This window comes from Mus musculus, chromosome 2 (genome assembly GCF_000001635.26).
Source record: "Mus musculus strain C57BL/6J chromosome 2, GRCm38.p6 C57BL/6J".
Taxonomy (NCBI): domain Eukaryota; kingdom Metazoa; phylum Chordata; class Mammalia; order Rodentia; family Muridae; genus Mus; species Mus musculus.
Genome location: NC_000068.7, coordinates 119,589,943 through 119,603,085, shown reverse-complemented (window position 1 = coordinate 119,603,085; position 13,143 = coordinate 119,589,943). Strand labels below are relative to the sequence as shown.

The 13,143-nt window shown below is 41.7% G+C and overlaps 1 long non-coding RNA gene across 2 annotated transcripts; it reads right to left on the bottom strand.

The window, feature by feature from the left end:
* Positions 1–2,339: 2,339 nt before the first annotated feature.
* On the bottom strand, positions 2,340–8,790 carry Oip5os1 (Opa interacting protein 5, opposite strand 1). Of its 2 annotated transcripts, none has more exons than NR_015473.1 (3): positions 8,652–8,790; positions 6,575–6,827; positions 2,340–3,498 (listed from the first exon to the last, which is right to left on the bottom strand). It is a non-coding gene; the product is annotated as an Opa interacting protein 5, opposite strand 1 (long non-coding RNA). The 2 variants fall into 2 exon arrangements; NR_027832.1 differs by having other exon boundaries at positions 6,744–6,827.
* Positions 8,791–13,143: the final 4,353 nt, after the last annotated feature.

The window sequence follows — 13,143 nt, the reverse complement described above, 5'->3', positions numbered from 1 at the left end:
CCACCATACCCGGCAGGACTCTATTTCTAAAAATTATAGAAAAGGAACAAACAAATAAAAAAAACCCACAAAACCCTACAACACTTCAGAAAATGATTACTTCCAAGTTTCCTAGGCAGCTTTTAGAGGTAGGAATTCCATTTTATAGAAAACTTTATTTTTCAGAACAAAGCAACTACTTTATTTTCATAAGGAAAGTAGAAAAAATGTGAAAGCTCTCAACAATTACCAAAGGAAGGCCAACATACTTTTTGTCAACCTACATGGGCCCCACTGAGCTATCAGTTCTCATGAGAGAGACTGGACTCAACACCCAAGTCAGATGTAGAATGGGGCAAAGCCTAAAGTACAGGATACTCCAAACTGCTGACAAGGCTTTGCAGTTAGCACACATGCTGCAAGCAGGAAAGGAAATGGCCACAGAGTAAACATTCCAAAGCAATCAGCACGGCATCTCAGACATGCAAAACAGAAAATTATTTTCTGGACACAAAAGAGGAAAAGTGAACCCAAAACATACAATGCAAAATCAATACAGGACCAATCTAGCTTCAAACTTAGAGAGCAAGAGAAGCCTGAACCCAGGCCTTGCTGTGAGGACTAAAGGGCTACAAAGGTAGCTATTCTAGCTCCCCCGTGAAAGGCCTAACATTCCCCCAAGCGCAGTGGCTCTCAGTGGGAAGCCACACTTCTGTTCAGACATTAGTTGTTTTGGCCTTTTCTCCTATCCGCAGGGAGACTATCAAATATTCATATACAAAAAAAGTAAAGGTCTAGGATTTTCCACACTTTTTACACTACTGGTTATTATCAATATTTCATCTTGAAGTTTAAAATTATACTAAATTCATGCACTAACCCCTAACATGGCACTACAATATGCTATCAAGCACTACTGCTTACAAAACTATACACATCTCAAAATGGAAGACATTGGTGATTTTGTTGTTCTTAAACAACTTGTAACACTTGTCCACAAGTATTAAAATATACATTATATATATATTTATATATATTGCACATATCCCGTTTTTGTTTAGAAACTTCAAAAGAAAAACTGCCAGCTTACATGGAGAAGGGAGGAGGCACAGCTATAAATGGAGGCACAACTCTAAAATGGTAGTCTTTGCTGCTATTAAGAAGAAAACTCAAGTAAGACTATAAATGGAAATGTGCCACACACACACACACACACACACACACACACACACACACACACACACACACACACACCAAGCAATTAGGGCTGGGATCCACCCATGCTGTGAACACCATTTGGTGTTAATGATGCAGGATGCGGGAGCGGCTCAGACAAAGTGCACTTCCCTGAAGCACCTGGAGCAAATGGGGAACACTTCCCTAGCAGTGACAGCCCCTGCCTGCCCAAGGGCAAGGTGCAGGACAGCTCAGCATCTAGGAGGTGCTCTCAACCACCAGCTGGCTTTGTCTTCTAAATAAAAATATAAGTGGCTGGGGCACTTGAAAAACGTGGGTTATATTTTTGTTTCATTTTGAGACAGTGTCTGTCATTCAGGCTGGCCTTGATCTTTGTGGCCTATCCTCCTGCCTCAGTCGTCAAAATGTGGTTATAGGTTGAGCAACCAAGCCCAGAAATTTAGGTTACCTTAAACATGTTATTTCTCTAGTATTTTATTATTATTTGCTCTCATTAATAGGTTATTTATAATAAATATTCATGAAAAAAGCTTTTAGCATAAATTCAATTTTGTTGCCCAATCTGACTAACCATGAATGTTCAACATTTTCTAATTTTGAACATTTTTATGACTCAAATTCACAGCACCTGCAGCACTGAGAGCCCGTTCCAGAAGTCAGCTCTAACAGCATCTGTTTCTCTCTCATCTAACAAGCTTAAAACTCCTTCTCTACTGGCAACCGTTGCAAACAATGGTACCCTCTCATGTAAAAGCCTGGCATCCCATATAATAAACTTCCATTGATTGAGAAGGAAGAGATATTTCCACAATAGTTCCTTATAACATAACTACTAAAGGGAGAAAGAGCACGTATCACCTCTCACTGGAATGAATTCTCGAGTTATCCCCCCACCCCAGGCCCTAAATTTCCTTTAAATCTACAGTGACTTGCAACTAGATCCACACTTCTTATCGGATCTGCTTTTCTTATTTGAAATTTGATTCATATTCCAAATTTCTTCTGAGATTATAGTGAACCAACCACAGGACTGGGAACATTGCTTCTGAGGCCCATTCTCTGGTAAGACAGCTCAATTCAAACTGGGAAAATTTACCTGAGTCCCAGATTTTCAGCATAACATTACATTATCACCCAGAAAAAAAAATCTGTCCAAGTACCCATTTTGGGTTGAAGGAACTTATTTATACTTTTATAAAAAAATGCAACCACATAAAGTAAAAATGTTGAAAAGTCAGACAATGCTACATTAGACAGCTTTGCTTCTTTTTCTTAGAAGAAAAGATTTATATGCCAAGCTTTAGTTTTTCCTTCATTCCTGTATGTCCAAAGGTGAAGGCCAGTTACACATCAGGGTCCACCACATCACCTTAACTGAAATACCACATATGCCAGTTCCCTTCCAACCCAGTCTCACATGCTACATGATTCCACAAAAGGAATATAAAAGAGGGTGTTACTGGGCTCTGTTTTTTTTCCTACTGGTTTTGAGCCTCTTGATGTCCAAGCTGGCCCTGAACATCTGCTCTTCCTGCCTTGGCCTCCCACACGCTGGCAGTTCAGGGTGAGCATTGTCCCAGCCTATGTTTCCTCCCATTCTGAACTAGCCACAGGCCCAGCTGGGCCTTCCTGAGAAGGACTAGAACAGCAAAGCAGAACATTTAAGACTATTAAACTGTCCAAAGCCTTCTTATAAACAACAGGTTTCTTCTCCAAGAGAAAAATCTTGTTTAAAAATGTAGATTTATACCCATAAAACTGTAATGATTTCACTCCCATACAAAATCAAACCTGGTTTCTGCTTTTATCGTATCTTGTTTTTGTCCAGGAAAACTGTCAAAGAGTGAGCCAGAATTTAGATAACATTTCTTTCACTTCAAATTATATTAAATATTTGGAACTTACTGCGGTCAACTGTGCTTATAATAGTGTTAAAATTGGAAGACATTAAAAAAAAAACCTGAAGTCACCCACACTTGGTATTTGTTCAGTCTTCTTGTTTGGATCTTTTAAAAAGAAAACAACTCACGCCACAGAACCTAAGCACTTGTTTCAAATTCAGCATCTTCCTTCTACTTGCAAACACCGTCTTTCCAATTCAAAAGCTGCAGAAGACCCAAGTCCATGGTTTGTTTTCTTGCTGAAGTCAACAGGACGGCTGCATCCTCACGGCTTTCCTGTGTTGAGTCTGACGTAAAAGAAAGGCAGTCTCTGCATCCTAAACCATGGAGGTAATCTGTCGAAAGACATCTGCATCTCACTGGGGAAAGTAACAGGATGGAAGAACCAGGACGCCTCACTGAGCAGTCCACATAGGAATTCCTGGAAATACAAATCAAATGGAAAATAGGATGGCACCTCTATGTAAACTTACTTGTAAAATCAGTATTTAAAACATACACATAGCATACGGCTCCTGAGAATCAAGGTTTTTTATTTAAAATAAATAAACAAACAAACACACATACATGTGTGTGCACACAAACAGTTTAGCCTGTAGTACTAAGGCTGGAGCATAAAAATTACAGCGTTGAAAGCCAGGATGACTCTTCCCGTAGTGAGACTTTAACACAAACAAATGGAATCTTTTCTATCCCTCAAATAGAAACTGTGGGGCTAGAGAGATGGCTCACTTACGCTGTCAGAGGACACTAGTTCAGTTCCAAGCAGTCACACATATGACAGATCATAACACAGGGCACACACATATGTAGGGGAAAATTCATAAACATGAGGTAAACCAAAAAAAAGTTTTGGCATATGCCTATATAATCCTAGGACTAGAAAAAGAGAAGCCTCCTTCTCTATATATGTGTAGATGAGTACATACAAACACACACACATAAAGGAATAAATGTAGCTTATAAAAAACTCTCTGGACAACATATTGAGAACACATATTAAAGAATAAAAACAGACCCACAAAAGGTATGGGGTAGGGAGAACAGACAGAAATCAGTGTGAACATAGCTATGTGCTACAAGTCAACGCCCTTCAGAGGCCTGGGAAATGATTGAGGATGACCCCAAGGCTGCCTTCATTTGGGGCACCAACCTTTAGAACTCCGAGACAACAAATTTGTTGTAAACCATACAGTTTGATGGAGATGTACCTCGGTGGTCCTAGCATGTGCAAGGTGCTGGGTGTGGTCCCCAGCACCACAGGGTATGGGTAGTTATATAAAGCCTAGGGAAAGTAATACAAAGGCCGTGAAACTTGGTGCTGATAGGTGCTTGTCACTTAGGAAAGGACAGGTGCAGAAGGGAACGGTGGCACTTGCTTTTAATTCTAGCACTTGGGAGACAAAGGCAGAGGCAGAGGGATCTCTGTGAGTTCAAGACCAGCCTGATCAATATAAAGTTGCAAACATAATTAAGGAGTAAAATCCCCATCTCAAAGATATAACAACAATAACAAAATTCCAAACAAACAGATATTGATCATATATGTAATCCTAGCAACTTGAGAGGTGTTAAGAGGTAGAGACCTTGATCTCAGGACAGCTTAGGGTACAGAGTGAAACTATGTTTCAAAAAGAAAAAAAAAGATAATTAATTAAAATAAAATAAATATATCTTAAAACTAAAAAGAAAGCATATACAATGCTGTTTATCTGTCCAACATTTTATGAAACCCTGGGTTTCACTCCTGCTACTACATTAAGGAAAGGAAAACAAATTAATAATTAAAATACAAATATTTTTAGTAATCAAAACTGAGTATGTAGACATATGCTTCTAATGGCAGTAATTGAAAGGCTGAAGTAGAACTGGGAATTCAAGGCTACGCTGGCTAACACAGAGAGACTCCATCATAATACAACTCACCAACTAGCCAACAAAACCCACAGTAGGACCTGGAGAGAAGCCTCAGTGGTTAAGAGCACTGGTTGCTATTGCAGGGAGCCAGGTTCAGTTCTTGGCACCCACATGACATCTCACAGCCTTCTGTGGTTCCAACACTCTCTTCTGATTTCCATGGGCACCAGGCATACATGTGGTATACATACACACAGGCAAAACATTCAAATGCATAAAACATATAAATATTATATAAAACAAACAACTGAAAACTGGGGCTGATGATGCCCAGCATGCAACATCCTAAGGTTTATTTTCTTGGATTTTTGTTTTGTTTTTGAGGAGAGGTTGCTTTGTTTTTTGAGACAGTGTCTCACTGGATAGTCCTCTCCAACTCTAAATATGAAGCAGACTGGCTTTCAACTCACAGAGATCCGCCTGCCTCTCTCCACTGAGGTCCTGGTTTTGATCCTTTATCAAAATAAAAATAACAGAACTGAAGTGAGAGCTGAGAATATGGCTTACTGTCTTAACATTTCTTTTTTTCTTCGATTTTTTTTTTTTTTTTTTTGGTTTTTTTCGAGACAGGGTTTCTCTGTGTTGCCCTGGCTGTCCTGGAACTCACCCTGTAGATCAGGCTGGCCTCGAACTCAGAAATCTGCCTGCCTCTGCCTCCCAAGTGCTGGGATTAAAGGCGTGGACCACCACGCCTGGCTTGTCTTAGCGTTTCTATGCTGTGAAGAGACACCATGACCATGGCAACACTTATAAAGGAAAATATTAACTGGGGTTGGCCGGATTACATAGTTCAGAGGTTGTCCATTATTGTCATGAAAAGAAGCATGGCAGACATGGTGCTGGAGAAGAAGTCGAGACTTCTACATCTGGATCCACAGGCAGCAGTAGGAGACTGTCATCTAGGCCTCGATGGAGCACAGGAAACCTCAGAACTGGCCTCCACAATGACTCACGTCCTCCAACAAGGCGACACCTCCAATAGTGTCACTCTCTCTGAGTCTATGGGGGCCATCTCCTTGCATGCACCAAACATAGAGTGCTTGGTGTTCAAATAAGTTTGCATCCCAGTTCCTAATGTTAAAAAGCTTCAACAACGATTGCACATAAGCCCTGTGCTGGCAAGCAGCAGATGGCAGGGCTGACTAATTTGCCAGTCTAGCCAAAACTGGTTAGCTCCAGATTTAGTAACACAACCTTCTCACAAAATAAGGTGAGGAGCACATGAGGAAGGCAACTGGCATCGACTTCCGGCCTCCAGAGCACACTCTAACACATATGCTCATGCATGCACACAAAGTTAATGCTTAGCAACATTTATTTTTTAATCAGTTTATATTCAATTTAATTAAATCTGCATGTTTTCTGTACACAGTGAAAGTTATTGGTTGAGTGATTTATCATCTGACACACTGTAACTGCTTTGGTTAAAAAACAAAATAGAAGCCAGGTGTGTGTGTGTATACACATGTGCACATATAGATAATAATTCTCAATAACTAGGTCTTGTGGGTTTTATTTATTAACACAAATGTCTTGCTACCCAGAATAGCCCAGATTAGCTTCAAACTCTCAATCCTCACCTCAGTTCCCCAGGTCCCAAGAGCTGGGCATAAAGGTGAGCCATGGTAGCTGGCTTGTACTCATTTTTATCTTCATCTTCTGTTGCTCTTAACAGTTTAGTATGTCGCTTCTATGGAGCCTTTCAAGCCGCTACAACAGGACTTGGGATGATTATCTCTATCTACTTACGTGCCAAGTCCTGAGTTCAGAATGTTGAGCTGAATATAAAAGCACCTAAGGTCAGGAAAATATTCATCTTGTGTGATATGGTTCCTAAAAATAAAAAGAACATAAAGATAAGTGTCTTGGCTTCTTTTTTATCACTGTGATAAAACACTATGTCCAAGGTAATTCTTAAAAAAAAGAAAACATTTTTTTACACTCACATCTCTAACAGCAAGCAGGAGGCAGAGGGAGACCTAGCAGGGCTGGCTCTGAGTCTTTGAACCCTCAAAGCCTGACGCCAGTGAAACACACCTTTAACAAGCCTAGACCTCCTAATTCTTTCCAAAAAGTTCCACCTACTGTGGCCCAAGTATTCAAACATACGAGCCTATGGGGGCATCTTCATTCAAACCAAAGCAAGGATCTACATATCCTTTACTGATACTACAGGTATTAAGTATACAAAGATATTCCAACCAATCTATTCTAAAAAAATTCACTCTCATAAGTATTCTAAAGGAATAATCATAATGTCACTTTCTGTACACCTCTAGTGGAATTAGTGTTTAAACAATAACATTTTTGGAGAAGTTCTGAAGCTTTATGCAACTCTGAGTTTATGATACTGTATATGATACTGTAGTCTCTCTGGAGGGGCGAGAAACTGTAACTCCGCAGAAAACCTCCCGTAATGTAGAGCTGTCTTTTAGTGGAAAGCAAACGACTTTCTCTTTTTTAAGATGAGGAAGGATGTTATATTCCCTTCCTCTGGCTCATACCTATTTTTTTCTACTTGTGGATCATATTAAAAAGAAAAACTACTTGTGCTAAAGGGGAGGGGTTTTGTTTTTTGGTTTTTTTTTCACCCCCTAAGCAAGTGCTTCCTGCTTCAGCTCTGCTAAGTCTAGGGCTAACAAAAACCATATAATCTATCACAAACATTCACTCACATTATGATTTTTCCATTTGAACTGGCTCTCACTAATATGCCAGTTTATTTCTGAAACAAGGTTTTGATAGATGTAAATTTCTGGCCCTGAGCACCAACACACGCAGCAAATGTCTCCCCGATCCAGAATTCAGAAGCAAAGACTTTCCGAGAATTTAGCTGAATACCAATAAAAGTAAGGGGGCTCCCAATTACAAAGAGATAAAATTAAATAAGAATCAAATATAAATATCTTGTTAGTACTACACTGTCACCAGTGTACACCAACTACACAAATGAGATTCCAGCAGTACTTCCAGAACTATAGTTCTAAAAAAACGAAAAGAAAAGCATCGTAAGCCGTTTCCCTTGATCCTGGGTAAGAAATCAACATAGGTGAATTCCACTGAGACCCGTTTGCCGAAACTAATGCGCCATAAGGGCATTATCAGGACGTCCAAGGACAAAGCTGCTTACTACGGTCATAAAAGTTTGGCAGGGGCGAGTATGAGGTAAAGGCTGCAAGAGTCTATCTGTAATACACATACTCAAATGAAAATACCAGAGGGAGCCTCTTACAGCAAATCTCAAGGTCAACGCGCCAGGGACACAAAATGCCCAGAGCTGCAACAGGCCTGTCAACCTCAACCGGTGACGCCTTCGGTAAAGGGTCAAACAATACAGAGATAGTCTTAGAAAAATAAAAGGGAGGTGCACACAGCGGCTTCCCGATACGGCCGGCGTACGTGCAACTCAGAGAACCAGGGCAAAGCACGCAGCGGCCAAAGCGAAGGGCGCAAGGAAGGGCGTGGAGCGCTGGTAAGGGAAGGACGCGGCCACATACCCGGAGGCGGCGGAGCCGACCGGACGCGGCTGCGAATGCAAAGCCCTGTCAGGCCCAGGCCTCGCCGGCTCCCTCATTAGGCTCGCCGCTACCCCGTCCCGAGTTGTGCCGCCCCACCGGCTGCTCGTCTCCCGATAGACAGACGGACTTCTCAGCTCACCTCACACGGTCCAGCACAAGTACTCCGCTTCTCACGGGAGGCCTGCCCCGGGCCCGCAGGCCAGCTGCCCGGGGCACGCCTCACTCCGCCATCTTCGCTCCTTCCCCTGTCCGCCAACCCAGGGGCGGAGGCGCGAAAGGCTCCGCCCCGCCTCCGAGTGATGATTGGACAGCACCTTGCTCGCGCGCTCTTTTTCCATCGCGGATTGGCTGGGAAGTACTTCAATCAATCCCTCTCTCTGGTTCTATTTTTTGTTGTTGGAGCTTAGTGCTCCAGTTGAAGTTAAGGAGGAAAAGGGTTGTTGTAATTCACTTGAGGAAAAACATTCCGCACGGAGGCAGTCTCACTTTTTAGTAAGATAGCACTACAAGGCCAAATGACTATTTTAAATTATCGTTACTGTAAAAATATACTGTTACTAGTAATTCCTCTCTTGGCTAAAGGATTTTTATACCCGGACTAACACTACACCCAGAGGAACAATTTCATGGTGTCAGTTCTTCTGACTTTGACCCACTTGAGAGAATGTTGCCTGCTGTTTAAAGGTCAATACAGTAGCGTAGTTTTCCTCACCTTAAAAGGGCCTGCCCGCTGCCTGAGAAAATGTTAAACTGCATTTGTTGTTTGTTCCAGTTGTAGGATTTAGAGATCCTTTAGCGGTATTTCCAGGAGAGGTAGTGAAGGCAATAGTGTGACTCTTCCAGGTGATGACACACGTTCTTCTGGATAAGCAGTGCTTCCTAAATGACGGGGTTATCACTAGGCCATTTATTAAATCCAAATTTCTATGCTTCCCTCTGTGATAAGGATGCTATGCCATACAAAGACAAAACACAGTTGTCTATTGAATCTATTGGCTAATAAAATAATAATAATAATAATAATTACATTATTCGTTATTATTATTAGAATGTTAGAACCTATTGAATAATAATAAATTCACAAGCTACATTGATTTATTGGCTGCAACTGGCCATCAGCCTTGATTTCCCTTTATAGCTGGGCTGGTGACAGAGACCTTGTGTATCCCAGGCTGGCCTCAAATTGCAATGTAACAGAATTACCACACTGGTTATGTCCTGAATCTCAAGTGAGCAACAATGTCCTCCATCCAAAGACAGGTTCTTTGAGTGTTAGCTACTATCAGATCACACATCACTGCACCGTATGTCTCTGTGTATGAATAGGCACACTGTATATCTGTATATACTTAGACTACAGAAGGCCTGCAAAGGATTACACAAACCTCTGTGTTCAGTGAGGTTTTACTACATCCAGACAGAGCTGATATAAATGGGAAAAGTCACCACAGTTAGATATTGATGAACTCATTTAGAAAGACACAGAGTATTGAAGCTAGCTGAGGGGTCCAGGTGAGTGTCAACGGAGGAATATGGTGAGGTGCAGGACTGAGTAGGGACAGACAGATGCACAGACAACAGTAATCCAAAGGAGCGATATCAAGCAATGAGGCCTGGGCTAAGCCGAAGGGCTGCCCAAAGAACCAGCAGAAACAGTCTTGTCCCTCCTCAACTCACTTAAGCAGGGGTTCAGGTGACACTGCAGGGCTGTTACCATCAAACCATGGTGCTATGTCTTTCCTATTTATATGGGGTATAGGTGAGGAATTCTCCTGCCTGAGGTGTATGTGTGTGTGCTCACATGTAGTGAAAACTCAGACTGCATGCATATTAGACAAGCACTTATCAGAGCTATATCTGTTTAATACACCCATATCCATTTTTTTCATGTATTTTGATTTGATATATTTTTAGATTAAATTTATGTAAATTATTTTGCCTGTGATTATGCATGTACATGTACCACACACTTGCTTAGTGCCTGAGGAGGTATCAGATCCCAAGGATCTGGAGTCAGGGATCATTGTGAGTCACCATGGCAGGGCTAAGACTCATGCCTGGGTGGGTCCCTACATGAGCAAGAAGGACTCTAACTGCTGGGCCATCTCTAGCACGTACTTCAAGCTTCTAGCAATCCTCCCACCTTGGCCACCTCAATCCCAACTCATTTGGTTAAGTTTATAGTTTTTATTTTTCTTGAAAATTTTTACTTTTAAGAATTGGGGCTGGGGTAGTGGTGGTGCACACCTTTAAACCAGCACTCAGGAGGCAGAGGCAAGCAGATTTCTATGAGTTTGAGGCCATCCTGGTCAACAGAGTGGCATTCCAGAATAGCTGAGACCATATAAACAAACCATGTCCCCTCATCACCCCACACCCAAAATTGAGGCTGAAGAATACCACACAGTCTTAATTATTGTAGCACTGTACTAAGTATAACTTTTTTGTTTTGTTTTTTTAAGACAGGGTTTCTCAAGCTGGAGAGATGGCTTGGTGGTTAAGAGCACTGACTGCTCTTTCAGAGGTCCTGAGTTCAATTCCCAGCAATCACATTGTGACTCACAAACATCTGTAATGGGACTCAATGCCCTCTTCTGGTGTGTCTGAAGACAGGGATAGTGTACTTGTATACATAAAATAAATAAATAAATCTTAAAGAAAAAAAAAAAAGAGTTTCTCTGTGTAGCCCTAACTGTCTTAGAACTTGCATTGTAGACCAGGCTGGCCTCCAACTCACAGAGATCTGCCTGCCTCTTCCTTCCAAGTGCTAGGCTTAAAGACATGTGCCACCACCGCCAGGCTGTAAGTAAATCTTGAAATTGATTTCCCCAGTACTGTTAACTCTGGTTTTCTACATTTTTTTGTATATGGTATTCAACTATAATCCAACTGATTTTCTTTCATTTTAACCTTACAAATAATATCAGTAACACTGTGTCCAGGCCATTGATCTGATACATACCTACTTTTGTTTAATCACTTTTTTTGAAGACTGGATCTTCTGTAGCAAAGCCAACCTGGAAGGGCTAGAGATGACTCAATGGTTAAGCGTACTGTCTGTTCTTACAGAGGACATCTCATTTCCCAGCAGCTAAGTGCTGGCTCAAAACCATCTGGAACTACTGTTCCAGAGGACAGGAGCCTCTTCTGGCCACCACAGACATTGCATGCACATGGTAGACAAATGTACATGCAGGCACTCACTCACACACATAAAAAGAAATAAATTTTAAAAGACGATCATGAAGTGCTGATGCCCCTGCCTTCATCTCCCATGCTGAGACGTGTGCCAGCATACCTGGCTTCATACAGTGTTGGGTCTGGAACCTAGAACTCTGCATGTTAAGCAAGCATTCTATCTACCAAGCTGTGTCCTCAGCCCTATTTATTTTCTATTTTAAAATTAATTTTGAAATGCGCTGGTTAGTTCTGTCAACTTGACACATCTAGAGTTACCTGGGATGAGGTAACCTCGAGTGAAGAATTGCCTCCATCAGGTTGGCTTGTGCACATGTCTGTAGGGACATTACCTTTATTAATGACTGATGTGGGAGGGCCCGGCTCATTGTGTATGGTGTCTTGACTGGATGGGTGGATCTGTGCTGTGTAAGAAAGCAAGATGGCAAGAGAAGCCAAGCAGTGTTCTCTGTGGTCTCTGTTTAAGTTCCTGCTCTGACTTCTCTCGATGATGGGGTGAAACCTGTAAGTTGAAATAAGCCATTTCCTTCCCCAAATAAGATCTGATAGGTGCTTAGCACCACATCAACTGTTAATTGAACTAGGACACAAGATTAACATCAGAAGGTTTTCTTGCGGTAACAGTCTGATGGTTTCTACAGGGCTGGAGAGATAGCTCAGAGGTTATGAACACTTGCTGCTCTTACAGAGGACCTGGGTTCAGTTCCTAGCACCCATATAGTAGTTCACAACCATCCATGACTCAATGTCCAGGAGATCCAACATTCTTCTGACCTCCACTGGCACCAAACATGCATACAGTGCATATTGTATATACATACACATAGGAAACACTAGTACATATAAAGCAAATTAATCTTTAGAAAGATCAAATAAATAGGCCTTGCAATATGCGAAAGACTGATGTAACATATTCAGTTCTTCATCAGCTTCTCAGTACTCATCAAATTGCTTCCCACAGCATCTCAAACCATTTCATTTCCTCTCTTTCTCCTTCCTTCTTCCTTCCTTCCCTTCTCTTCCTTCCTTCCTTCCTTCCTTCCTTCCTTTCTTCCTTCCTTCCTTCTTCTTTCTCCTTCCTTCCTCAATTCTACCTCAATTCTCTCTGCCCCTTTGCCCTTGAACCTGAAAACAAGTGTCCATGGGCTTCCTCCTCCCAGATGTTTATGGTCTTTAAATCTGAAATTGCTGATTACAGAGGCCTCCTTCAGAAGCCAGGTTGTGGCTGTGCTGTCCCAACACACCAAGGTTCCAGGTTGCAGAGATAGCCATGGCAGAACCCTACCTTATCATAGCTTTAGTGTACATGTTCATGTATATCATCCTGTCTGCACTTTCTTCATTCCCTGGAAGCCCCTACTCCTGAGAGTAGGAGCTAAGATGGGCACAGCACCCTTCTTCTCCACTTCTGACTTCTTGGTGATTACAGAGGT